The sequence below is a fragment of the Pelophylax lessonae genome, assembly GCF_965119305.1.
Source record: "Pelophylax lessonae genome assembly, chromosome: 11".
NCBI lineage: Eukaryota > Metazoa > Chordata > Amphibia > Anura > Ranidae > Pelophylax > Pelophylax lessonae.
The window spans coordinates 139784400-139798008 of record NC_138778.1 but is presented as its reverse complement, the minus strand read 5'-3'; the positions used below and the strand labels follow the sequence as shown (position 1 = coordinate 139798008).

At 42.3% G+C, this 13609-nt stretch overlaps 1 pseudogene across 1 annotated transcript; it reads right to left on the bottom strand.

The window, feature by feature from the left end:
• Positions 1–1891: 1891 nt before the first annotated feature.
• Positions 1892–10454, bottom strand: LOC309566421 (piwi-like protein 1; annotated as a pseudogene). The gene is made up of 2 exons: positions 8836–10454; positions 1892–2866 (listed from the first exon to the last, which is right to left on the bottom strand). The product of its transcript is annotated as a piwi-like protein 1 (transcript).
• Between the last annotated feature and the right edge of the window lie 3155 nt (positions 10455–13609).

Genomic DNA, 13609 nt, shown 5'->3' with positions numbered 1-13609 from the left:
TCTGGGCTGGCAAACACCCGAGAATACGTCTTTCTTACCAACAGCAAAACAGGGAAGATGGAGGCATGGGGGTTCCGCATTTTTTTTTTGCATTTAAACAGTCTTTAATGGCATAGAACAACTTATTATCAAAAGAAAACCGTAAATTACTTCATATTTTGTGGCAGAAAAATAAAGCAAGACCTACGATGTTGCATAGTACATTTTATAAAGATCCCCCTCTCCCTTTAGAATATAAATGGTCTTTGAATTTTTTTTCTCTATATAAAACAACAGCTCATATAACTTGGAAAACAAAACAAAAAAAACAAAAACGGGACATACCTTTGCACTTTCTTTGCAAAAATCCTGGCCTCAATTTAAAGGGAGCCTACACTGCGAAAAATATGGAGCCTGACCTCTCCATCTGAAAATGCTAGCTGCCTGGTTGTCATGCTGAGTCAATGGATTTAATACTATGAACAGATTTTAAACTAAAGTATGCACATTAGGAGACTGTCAACTGGAAAACAAACTTTCTTATACTATACCAGTGCGCTTACTGTTTTTATCATCAATTTAAAAAAAAAAGAAAGAAAAATGCACACTAACAGAGCCTGCATAATAGATGCAGGTCTATGCTATAAATTGCCCTCCAGTGACCAGCAGAAAATGATATAGTCTGTGGCGGGTGGAAAAAGGAGCAGCCTCAACAAAAGCCCACAAGCGCAACCCAACTTCAAATCACCTTCAGTATCTCAAAAAGTGAGTACACCCCTCACATCTTTGTAACTATATCATTATAGCTTTTCATGTGACAACACTGAAGAAACTACACGCTGCCACAATGTCAAGCAGTGAGTGCACATCCCGCACAACAGTGCAAATCCCCCGCTCCCCCAAAACAACTCAACACACAGCCATTAATGTCTAAACGCGCAGTACAGCCCTAAGTCAAAATGTCCACAGGTTCCACTGCGGTGTGCGGAGCCATTCCGAGGGGACGGTAAATGCACACTGCCACAAAAGCTGCACAATCACCACACCACACTGCAGCCAAGAGCCACCTCCCCAGTGTTGTCAGATGAAAAGATAGAATAAAAAAATTAACAAAAAAGTGTGAGGGGTGCACTCTACCTCCGTGAGACACTGTACATACTTGATTAAGAGTGTGGGAGAAGTTGGTAATAAAGTCTATGGCGGGTGGTCTGCATGGCTTGTCCTGATTACTGCGGTTTCCACAAACCACTGAACATATCAGCTGCAGGCCATGGATGGACACATAACAGACTTGATTCCTCTATGCATGCTTCATTAATGTGAGCGCAATATTGGTTTTCTAATTAAGTGATGCTAAATTTTCTTACAGCATGTCATGATGCAGTCTTTGTAATGTTTCCCAGTTGTACGATTTCCCTTGGTAATTTTTAAGTAACCCTATAGTATGGAGACCTGAGATAGCCAGGCAATGCTTATATTGCTCTCCTCCTGAAGATGATCGCTTTATCTCTTTGGCCTTTAGCAATTTCACAGTCAGTCTTCATCACCAACCTGGAGCCAAATTGCATATCAGGTGGTCTGACTATCCTGGCTGTTAAGCTGATCCAACAAGCATTTTAAAAACTAGAGTTCAACGAGAGATTCTATATTTTCTCAGTGCAGGTAAGACTGGAAAGAAACTCTTCCATAGGCAGACCAAAAGTTCAGTCCTCATACTGGCTGCCCCCTGGGTAAGTAGCAGCTTTAAGAGTAAATGCAAACTACCAAACTGAAACAACTTTGAGAAATATGAACTTCTGATTGTCTGAGACGTTTTTCAGGAATTGAAGTTTGGAGCCATTTTTCTGCTGAAGTTAGAATGTGTAATTTGAGAAGCATTTAGACAAATGGTGGTCTTGTGTTCTTCCCTTGGCTACAGGTAGTAGAGTAGGCTAGACAGGGAACTGTGCGGCTCCTTGTGAATGCTCTGGCCAACCAGGAAGGCCAGTTTGTGGGCGTACTGGCATGGAGCTGGCACTCTTATCACTCCAGGCCAGTTGTAGTACTGGTGGCAGAGCTTGTAAGTCAGTCGCTGCATATGATCTGGCTTCAGACCTCCGTTGTCATACACAACATTGTGCGACAAGGCACTGTGTCCCCAACACACTACAGACTGGCTGATGATGAAGAAGTCATACCATTCAGGCCTGGTGATTTCAGTATCAACTATTGTCCCAGGAGGTGGATTCTGGAGCTGACCACGAAGAACACCAAAGAATCTGGCATTGATCCGTTTCTTAAACACCACAACTGTCAGTTTAGGGGTGTAATCTTTGCCTGCTGTCCTGATACAGTCCATAATCTGTGGCACTTCATAGCTGACAAGGGTCTTTAGCTGACCATCGCCCACACCATCACGGTAAATGACAACACGGTTGGGTAGAAAGCCATTGCATTTAAACCAAGCATGGAGAGCACCTTGCATGCAGATCTTAAGACCATCAACAATCTCCTGCTTTTTATCCTGGACCACACATCGAGAAAACCAACGAGTCATTCCTTTATTCATGCTAGCGACAAAACCAGCAATCGATCGCTTTCCTGCCACGGTGTCATGGTAGATATCAATCCCGATTACCATCATGCGCTCCACCGGTATCTCCACGCTCCAAAGCTCCCCACCAAGTTTACAATTCATCTGAAGAGCAATCTTGGTACACACAGACATGAGGGTCTGTGGTTTGCTCAGGGTCCTGGCGACCACGCACTGGCTAGGTATGGGCACGTCCAGACACAGGTACTTCTTTATTGCATCATACTTCATCTTGTTTATACTGGACAGGACACACACTACCATCTCTGTTTGGTCGGAAATGTTCTGCTGGAATGCCTGTAGATAAGCACCCACATCGGCATTTAAGTTTAGTCGTACTTGTTGTTTTAATAAAGTTTATGGTTTTATATGTACGGCAAACACAGCATGAAGGGAGTTCACATGATGAACAAAGATCATTAGGCTACGGGATAGGTGCACCAAGATGGCCGCCGTGTCCGGCCTCAAACTTGGTACACCAAGATGGCGGCATCCCAGCCTATAAAAAGACCGGGAGGAGTGATGGATGGCACGCTCCAGATGACGTCGTATGACGAAACGCGTAGGGCGTGGTTTGTGTACGTCAATACGTCACTTCCGGGAACGGTGGTTTGAGCCGGTGGTTTGAGCCGGTGGAACGCGGAAGCGGTCCGGCGAACACCTCTCAAGCTGAAAGTGAACTCCCTAACTGTGAGTGGATGCTACGTTATTTTGGTTGACATAACATATGCTACGCAATGGAGGCTTATCCTTTATTCTAGTGACCAGGAAGTGTCGAGGCATTGGCCGAGAGTGTGCGGTAAGCAGCGGTGCTTTGGTGGGGCATCCACCAACGCCATAACTTTGCTTGTTTATTTGTCTCCTTAATCACTACACGTGGTTCTTGGCTTTATCAGCACCCGGCACTTTATATGTACAACATATGATGTTTACAATGTGGCACACTAAGCACAGCCCATAAATAGCACGTAGCACTTTATATACTATACATATATTTTATATTTTATTGGGTGCACTGTAGCACTTTATGCACTTTTCTAATTTGCACATGCACGATTTAAAGTGGTAGCGCCGGGTCCAACTTTTTTGCATTTTTTCTATTTTACTGCCTCAGAGGTAGGTTGGAGGCAGGTTACACCACCATTTGAGCCTGATTCAGTACAACTCCATAGCGCTGGTATACAATCCCTTTTATTTTACTTGTCATGGTAACCCCATCACATACCCCGGCAGCAATGGAGATTTTTAAGTACATGAATTCAAGGACTGTGAATTTGGAGGCTATCTTTGACCAGGAGGTGGTCATTAGCAGACAAGATATGGATAGCTCGTTCAAACAGCTGAGACACAATATGGAGAAACAGCTGAGGGTTTGGTGGGATATAGCCACCTTAGAAAAATATACAAAAGAAAAAATAACCCCAAGGAGACTAAGATGGGACCTTGCACCCAATGATCACTTAATGATCCACTTTATATGGATGACTGGTTCACATTTTTTAATAAATGTGAAAAGGATTTACTCCTGATGATTATAAAAAGGAGACAGCTAAAGCTTAAAAAAGTGGAAGGGGTTATTATCACTCTGAAAGAGCAACTAGCACCATTCGCAGATACAAGGGAATATAAGGATAAGGAAAAAGCTTTGCAGGAAGGAATAGAAAAATATGACAAATTAATACAAGGAAAAAAACAAAAGAAGTACAAAAGAGATGTTTTGGATTACAAAAATAATGAAGTTTATAGATGGCAATCAGATGAAGTATATGGTGTACAATCAACACAAGTAGATCCAGTGAGCACCCCCTCAAGAGAAACCAGTGAAGATCGAGACGAGGATGACACCTGGATGGAAGTCGGGGCTCAAGAGGACACTCCAAGGGGAAATACGCGAGGATATACAGAGGCCAGACCACAAAGAGGTACATCCAGGCCCAATACACAGCATCAGGGGTTTAGAACTCCTAGAAATGATAATGGATATTGGAATTCACATAATAGGACTCCAATCAACAATCACAATGGATATGGAAATTGGACACCCGGTAATTACCATGGGTACGAGTCCTATAACAGATATGCTCCATTGGAACATTATACAGAACCCACTTATAACAACCGAGGACCACCACCTCCCCCCAGAAGGGGTTTTTTTCAACAAGGCAACAGGGGGAGACCCCCACGAGGGAGAGGAGGCCCACGGAGACCGTGGGGCCATTGGCAACAGAACTGGCACCGAGCACCACCTCGGGAAGAGCAGTGGATGGAACAGCGACAACAAGGAGAACACCGTGGAAACAGGGAGGACACAAATCGACATCAAGAAAGAGACAGAAACGAAAACCACGAGGAACACGAGGAGGAAAGAAACGACAGAAAAAGGAGAAGAAAACAATAGGGAAAGGCATCTACAATCTGAGTGATACACAATTTGAAGAGGAGGAGTTGAAAATCTTGGATTTAGGTTTAAAATATGCGCCAGGAAAAAATTTAGATAAATTCGAGGCCTACATAGACCTAAACAAATACGTCAGAAAGCTAAATATAAAGAAACATTTCACTCTGAAACAAAAGCAGATACAAAGACCCATACATAAAGAATACAAGCAAACGTTATTAAAGAATCGCTCCAAGTTTAACCCCAAAAATCCTCAGAATGAGAATTTGGAGGTATTTAAACGAATGGTGGAAGCAGACATAAGAGCATTAAGGATTCAAAACAGAAAAGAGAAAAATACATGGGATACTATCAAGAAATTGGAAAAAAGAAAAGGAGTAATAATAAGGCCAGCAGACAAGGGAGGAGGACTCGTAATCCTAAACAAAAAAGATTATGAAGAGGAGATGGAAAATCTCCTCAATATAAAAGACACCTACATCAAGCTTAAAGGAAACCCAAAACAAGGATTTGAAAAAACTTTACATAAATACGTGGAAAAAGGAAAAGACTTGGGAATCTTAAATAAGAAAGAAGCTAGGTATATTTGCCTGGAAAAACCAAAAACCCCAGTTATTTACTACATTCCGAAGATACATAAAGATGACAAGAAGCCACCAGGCCGCCCCATCGTAAGCGGAATTAACTCAGTGCATTCAAGGCTAGGGGAATATTTGGACCAGTTCCTACAGCCTTTGGTCCCGGTAGGAAAGTCCTATCTGAGGGACAGCAAACAATTGCTAGCAGAAATAAAAGATCTAGAAATAGAGGAAAGTGACATCTTGGTCACAATAGATGTAAACTCCCTCTATACTAATATCAAACAAAAAGATGGTTTACAAGCGGTAGATTGGGCCCTGCATGCCCACACAGACATGAAGGAGACGCAGATTGGATATATACTGGAAGGATTAAAAACAGCGATGGAATCAAACTATTTCTGGTATAAGGGTAATTACTTTGTCCAGAAAAAAGGAGTAGCTATGGGGGCTAAGTATGCCCCCAGCGTAGCAAATGTGTTTATGCAAAAATGGGAGGAGGAACAAGTTTTCAGTATACCAAGGAATAATCTGAAGTATTACCGTCGATATATCGATGATATCATCATTGTGTGGAAGGGAAGTGAGCAATCCCTGCGAGAATTCTTTGATGAAATCAATATGAATATATATGGCATCACTTTTTCAGGAACCTTTCACCATGAACATATTGCATTTCTGGATCTGGAATTAACAAAAAAGGATGGAAGACTAAGCAGTAAAACGTTTTTTAAAAAAACCGATCGAAATGGATACATTCCTAAAAGCAGCTGCCATCATCCGAAGTGGCTGGGAAACATCCCCAAAGGGCAACTGATGAGAATCAGAAGGAATTGCAGCGATATTAGAGACTTCGAAACACAAGCAGAATTATTAATTGACAGGTTTGTGGAGAAAGGGTATAAAAGGAATGAGTTAACCAACATCAAGAAAATAGTAGAGAAAATGAATAGAGAAGATCTGATCAAGGATGCGCCAAATAAAGGTAACGGGAATAACAAAAACACCGAGTTTGCATTTCTAACGGGATACAGTACCCAACATAAGGCCTTAGAGAAAATTGTGAGAAAACATTGGCCTATCCTACAGGCAGATGCAACACTTAGAGACATCCTCCCTGCAAAACCAACTTTCATATATAGAAAAGCACCAAACCTTAGGAACCGGCTGGTGCACAATGTTGTTGATCCTCCTAAGCAAATAAACCTTCCAACCAGCCTAAAGGGCTTCTTTAGGTGCGGAAAATGTCTCCCATGTAGAACATCTAAGGAAAAGAGAAGAAAAACAACTTCCTTTATGGCACATAGTACAGGAAAAACATATGAAATAAAGGAAACCATCACATGTACAAGCACTCATGTCACCTATGTGGTGGAATGTCCCTGTAAATTACAGTATGTAGGCCGCACCACCAGACCCCTATTTGTCCGCATCAGGGAGCACGTAAAGAATATCAGAAAAGGGTTTGACAAGCATAGTCTGTCACGACACTTTAAGTTTCACCATTCCCAAGACCCCACCGTAATGGTATTTTACGCTATTGATAAAATAAAAAACAACTGGAGAGGAAGTAACAAGAAAATAGATGTATCAAGGAACGAAACGAAGTGGATATATCAGATGCAGACCCTTCAACCGAAAGGCTTGAACATTGACATAGATCTGAACTGTTTTATTACTGATTTTTAATCTTTTAAGGCTTGTGCCCCCCATGTTTGATTCTCCTTTTGATTCTCCTTAAATCCTTTTTAACCTCCCGTATGGGCCCTCTTCGAGGTTTTTTGGGTTTTTTAGGTTTTTAGGTTTTTAAGGAATTCAGTCCTCTCTTATTTGTATCACAGCTCCTTGGTTTTAAAGAAACTTGTTTTTAAAGATACAATTTCTAAATTTTATATATATATTTTATATATATATATTTTTATATATATTTTTCCACATATTTTTAGGTAATATATATATATATTTTTTACCTACCTTGGAATATTTATAATCTATATGTTTTTTCCCGCATAACATTATTTGGGTCCTCTGGAGAAGCCTGGATGTATAAGAGATTGGTATAATCACCTATTTTAATTTTAATTTTTTTACTATTTTTTTACTATTTCTTTGGAAGTTCACAAAAACATGGACCTACATTTTCAGCGGTTGGACTCATGGAAGAACCTGTTTTTTGGTTTTTTGTTCTTGTTTTAAAACAACAGAAAAAGGAATTTTTTCAGCACGAAAATTCTTTTTCAGCACGATTTCTATCTCACCGATTAGATTGGTACATGTATGGGCACTTTCTTCTTCTTTATAGTCTAGCACCATCTGCGTAGACACATCGGCCCACGTACTTACTAAGTGTAACCCACACACATCACTAAATCACATTGTCACTCAATAAAAATATCTAATGAGTATTCTTTTTATTTATATCACGGCACTACTGGACATCGGCTCACTACCGATTAAGCCAGACACATCACCTTTAGCACATCTCTTTTTATATATTTTTATAATCTTCAACCCATTTCAATTACCAATCGGCATTTAAGTTTAGTCGTACTTGTTGTTTTAATAAAGTTTATGGTTTTATATGTACGGCAAACACAGCATGAAGGGAGTTCACATGATGAACAAAGATCATTAGGCTACGGGATAGGTGCACCAAGATGGCCGCCGTGTCCGGCCTCAAACTTGGTACACCAAGATGGCGGCATCCCAGCCTATAAAAAGACCGGGAGGAGTGATGGATGGCACGCTCCAGATGACGTCGTATGACGAAACGCGTAGGGCGTGGTTTGTGTACGTCAATACGTCACTTCCGGGAACGGTGGTTTGAGCCGGTGGAACGCGGAAGCGGTCGGGCGAACACCTCTCAAGCTGAAAGTGAACTCCCTAACTGTGAGTGGATGCTACGTTATTTTGGTTGACATAACATATGCTACGCAATGGAGGCTTATCCTTTATTCTAGTGACCAGGAAGTGTCGAGGCATTGGCCGAGAGTGTGCGGTAAGCAGCGGTGCTTTGGTGGGGCATCCACCAACGCCATAACTTTGCTTGTTTATTTGTCTCCTTAATCACTACACGTGGTTCTTGGCTTTATCAGCACCCGGCACTTTATATGTACAACATATGATGTTTACAATGTGGCACACTAAGCACAGCCCATAAATAGCACGTAGCACTTTATATACTATACATATATTTTATATTTTATTGGGTGCACTGTAGCACTTTATGCACTTTTCTAATTTGCACATGCACGATTTAAAGTGGTAGCGCCGGGTCCAACTTTTTTGCATTTTTTCTAAGCACCCACATTGTCCTCTATTTCCACCGTTACAGCTTTATTCAACCGGATCCCCAACTGCTGGCTGACTTTATATAAATTCTGTAAAAGAGCACTGGCTGCATCATGATTTCTTCGGGGGTAAACCAGCAGCCAACTGTTCAGAACTGGAGCACTGAGCAAAACGGGACCTCTCATCTCCCTAAGCCAGTCTGCAAACTGGGGATTGTATTCTGCAAATCGGCCGCTCAGCAAAATCTTCTTCTCTGGAGGGGCAACTCTCCCTGTAAAGTTCAGAAGCTTGGTGTCAAAGTTAAGGCCCCAGTCATGCAGCTCCTTTTGAACGCTGTCATCCTTGTGAATGTAGTAAAGGAATCGTCCAACTTCTCGCTCACTCTGGTCTGGGGGCAGTCAGGTGTGAACAGCAAGAGCTTTCATGACATTGAAGTCGCTTCTCATCCTGTCTGTTAAACCTGTCAAGTTACAAAGTTCTGGCACCAACAAAACAGCACCATTGGTGACACCTGGCTGGGTTCTTTTGGGTATGTTGACAAGCATGGGTTGCTTTGCATCCTGGATATTTATATTGTATTGATTTTTGTAGTAGTCCATAAATGTGATTTCACTTCCATCTGACTTGTTAAATGTAGATGCTGGAGACTTATTTCAGTAAATCTCATCCATGCGGTATGTCCTATTGTTGTACTTGGTAAGCACGATCTGCCCAACCAGCTCCTTAACACAGAAATCCTGAAAGCTCTGCGCCCCACACGACTTATATATATATATATATATATATATATATATATATATAGTGCATAAGGTCGAGGACGGTCTCGTTTCTCAGTACTTTATGGCTGATGTCGATATTCAACATAATGCTGGTTTCATACTGCAGGATGGAGGTTGAAAAGCCAGGCCAGACAGTCAGGCGGTGTTCTCTGACTTCTGTAGCATCATTGGAGTTGTAGTAGTTGCGTCCAATCTGCTTCATGTTCATAATCTTGAGTAGTCTCCTGAAGATGATGTTGTAAAACTGAAAGCAAGTGGGTGAAGTTGGCGGCAACTCATTTGTCAGAGTAATTGTCACTCTCACATTCTCTCCATTCCGGGTTTGGCTGAACACTTCTGTAACCTTATTGAGTCTTTTCGGCAAAAATAAGATGGTACCATCAAAAGCCAGCGCTTTCCCGATGACTTCTTCATGCTGGTATAGCAAAGCTGTTCTCCCATGGAGTCACGACGATTGAGGATTGTAGTCAATATGGTATTGAAACAAGACCCACTGCGGCCGGGAGACCAGTTTGATATGGTTGGTGTTGGATGCTTGGAAATGCTCGATTGTCTGGCGAGTGTTCACTCCAAGGTCCTGAAAATCCCGTCTGCGACCGCCTCGTTCACCGATTGATATCTCTTGAAATCCAGCTGAGAGCTGGAGGCCGTTCACCTATTGGAGGTCCCCTCTGGCGCCCCCTGCCAACAAGCTGAGGCTCAGGCTGTAATGGCTCCGGAAGAACTGCAGGTCTCGCTGCCGCCCTCCCTGCAGCCTGTGTGGCTTGAGGCTGTGTTTGCGGCTGTGGCTGTCCAGGTTGAAGCTGCTCTGTAACGCGAGCTCTCCCCCGCGCTCTAGCTCTCGCTCTACCAGTCATCTTTCACCCTAGAATTCTTTAGGGTGGAGGCGACTGATGGTGAAGCCTTCTTTCTCCAGCAGGTGTCCTCTGTCCCGGACTTCTTCACAGCAACTCCCTCTCTCCTCTCCGCACCTTCTCGGGGGTTCCGCATTTTTACAAATATTACATGGCTACCCACCGGACTAGAATAATAGACTGGCATTGCCACAGCGATATTAAGGATTGGGTCAATATTGAAAAGCAGTGGTCCCTATGCGATACTCATCACCTATTATGGGCTAACAGTCGCTCTTACTCACCAGATATTAAAAAACATCCACTGATTTACACCACTCTCAAAATATTTCAAAAGTCAATGCTTAAATATGGCCTATCATCTCTTCCGAGCCCAATTATGCCCCTTTATAACAACCCGGATTTCCCACCAGGTGTACAAAATAAAGCCCTTCTTAGAACAAGCAGAGACATGCCGACTCCTCTTGTAGCGTCTCAATGTTTTTCAAACGGAAGATTCTAAGCTTCCAAAACCTACAGGAAATATGCTCATCTAGACACCGCCTGACCTACTGGAACTACGTCCAGATCCATGGTTTCCTCCAGAGCTGCAGACACAAAAACTTACTTTTTAAAGCACCCACGGAATTTTAGCGTCTTGCCAGTGAAACGCGTCAGCGTTGGCGTCATTTGCCCTTAGTTGATGGATCCGGTTCCTCCATAACCTCTGGACGACTGCACGGAGGCTTCCTCACTGTTCCCCCGCCTCCAACTCTCCACGCCGGATATGACGTCAGGCCGTGCTCGACGAGCCTGAACGTCCAACCAGGAAGTCTGCAGAGCGAGTGTGGAAGAAGAACGCCACATGAGGAACGCCACTACCGGCAGGTCCAGTGATCTACATACGGAGGTACGGACACTTCAGGAACCCTGCTACGGCAGGTATTGTTGATACTTACATGGCAAACCAGATGATTATCCTCTCATCTTTTTTCACCTGCATTTATTATTAATGGCTATAACTGGAATTTGCAACTGAGTTGAAAGCTGACATTCCCGGTCCTGTTACTTTTGCCATTCAACATCCTCACTTTATACGACACCTAGTCCAGCATCAGACTTGCCTCCATTGGGATATTGGACTTGGGTCCCACCATCACCTCTCGTCCTTTGCCGTCTTTTTGAATCCCTTGGGAATTTCCTAGGTCATTTGTGCTATTCAGCCACTTTTTATTGGCAATTGTGGACAGTGCAATATCTTACCCGCTTTAGCCATCACATATAATTTTTTCCCCAACTGGGACATCTCACTGTTTATACCACCTAAATCATGCTGGTACATCTGGATAACCTAGCCATCAATTAGTGGCAATTTGGGACAGTGCTATATTTAGCCGCCATAGCCAGCAGATGCCTCTCCGTGTATATATACACTAGCTAATTGTAGCCATTCTGGTTCATGGTGATCCATCACTATTGTTTGTTGTTTTTTATTTGTCTTTTTTATTATACATTGATGTGCCATATCTTGTCACATGTATAAAATTGCCTTTCACGGCACAAGTGCCTAATAAAGTCTTTTTCACACAATTTGTGCAGTCTGCCTAGTGGGTGCCCATTGTTGATCTATTTCACGGTGAAGGATCCTCTATCTTTCACCTATTGTTTCTATAGTTTAAGGATCCCATCAATGGTCACCCGGTGAGGGACTTAACTCTCTTAAATGCCATTGCCTCATTTATGAAATCAACTAGGGCCATACATGGGAACATTCCCCTGCTTTTTTCATTATTACTGGGCTTGACCTAGATTTTGATGCCCCAACCTTTCTCCTCCACATTAATTCCCTTTCCTATCACAAATATACATTTTATCTTGCTAGACATTTGCTAAATGCGGCGAAATGCCTGATCCCGCTTAACTGGAATTCAACCAACCCTCCACAAATCAGAGATTGGTTGTTTAAGATAAACCAAATTTTTGAAATGGAAAAAAATTTGGCAATGAAAACGGACAAAAATGATAAGCTCCACAAAATGTGGTCCTTGTGGTCACTCTTTACAGTGTCCCCTGAATACCAATCACTGGTCACTTAAGTGACTTTAGTACTAAACTCCTGAAGCATAGGCTGCAGCCACTTGATACCTTCCTGGAGGAGTCCTGTCTGAGAAATACCCTGTCCCCTTTCCCCTCCCACCCCTTTCATCCCCCCCTTCTTATGTGCGTTACCCCTCTCTCTTCTCTTTTTCCCTCTCTCTTTTTTCTCTTGACTATCTTCTTCCTGGCCTTGTCAGGCCCCCTAATCCCAACAGGGAACGGAAGTCAATTTGTTATATCTTGCAATGTTTTTTATATTATACTTGGTTATATTTGAAGCCGACCATTTACATGATACCCTTGGATGTATCTCAATTTAATCTTTTTTGTTGTTATATTGCACTATGTCCATATTTAATCCGCCTTGTCTTTGGATACTATTCTTCCCCACCCGGTCATACGTTAAATTTGTTGGCGATGTATCCAATGACTTCACTTTGATATGGAAAGTATATTTTTCTTGATGCTATTCCTCACAATTGTTTTATTACCTGTAACTTGTTTTGATTTTCTAATAAAGCACCTTTTTATGAAAAAAAAAAAAAAAAGAGAAACACTGCTCTATTGAATGCTAGAGTAAGCCCATTTTAACTGCATTTTATAGCCAAGCTAAAATAGTGGACATTTCAGAAAGTGTTGGCCAAAGATTTGAAACCTATATATTTGTCATTCTCCTATACTATTTCTCCTCAGTTTGTCCAGTTAAACATTCCTTACTGCTCCATCTTCTGCATACAATCCTATCCCTGTGATTAAAATCCCTAGGACAGAGTTGAGTAAAGCCTCACCATCACACTTACCCCAAACACAGGTGGTCAGACACTATAGCTGGCTACTGTGTTCTTTACCTTATGGGGAAAGGGGCTGATATAGGTGAACAGACCTACCGCTACTCGGTTGCCCCAGGTCTTATACAGAATGCTATAGTGTCTGGCTACCATGCCAGGACAGGTGCAATGTGAGAAAATCAAACAGGTACTTGCAAATGGCAGACCGGTAGAGTGGTTCTATGACAGTCCAGGTAAAAGGCATGCATAGCTCAGAGAATAGTCCGATATCTGGTCCAGCAGGGCAGACAGACA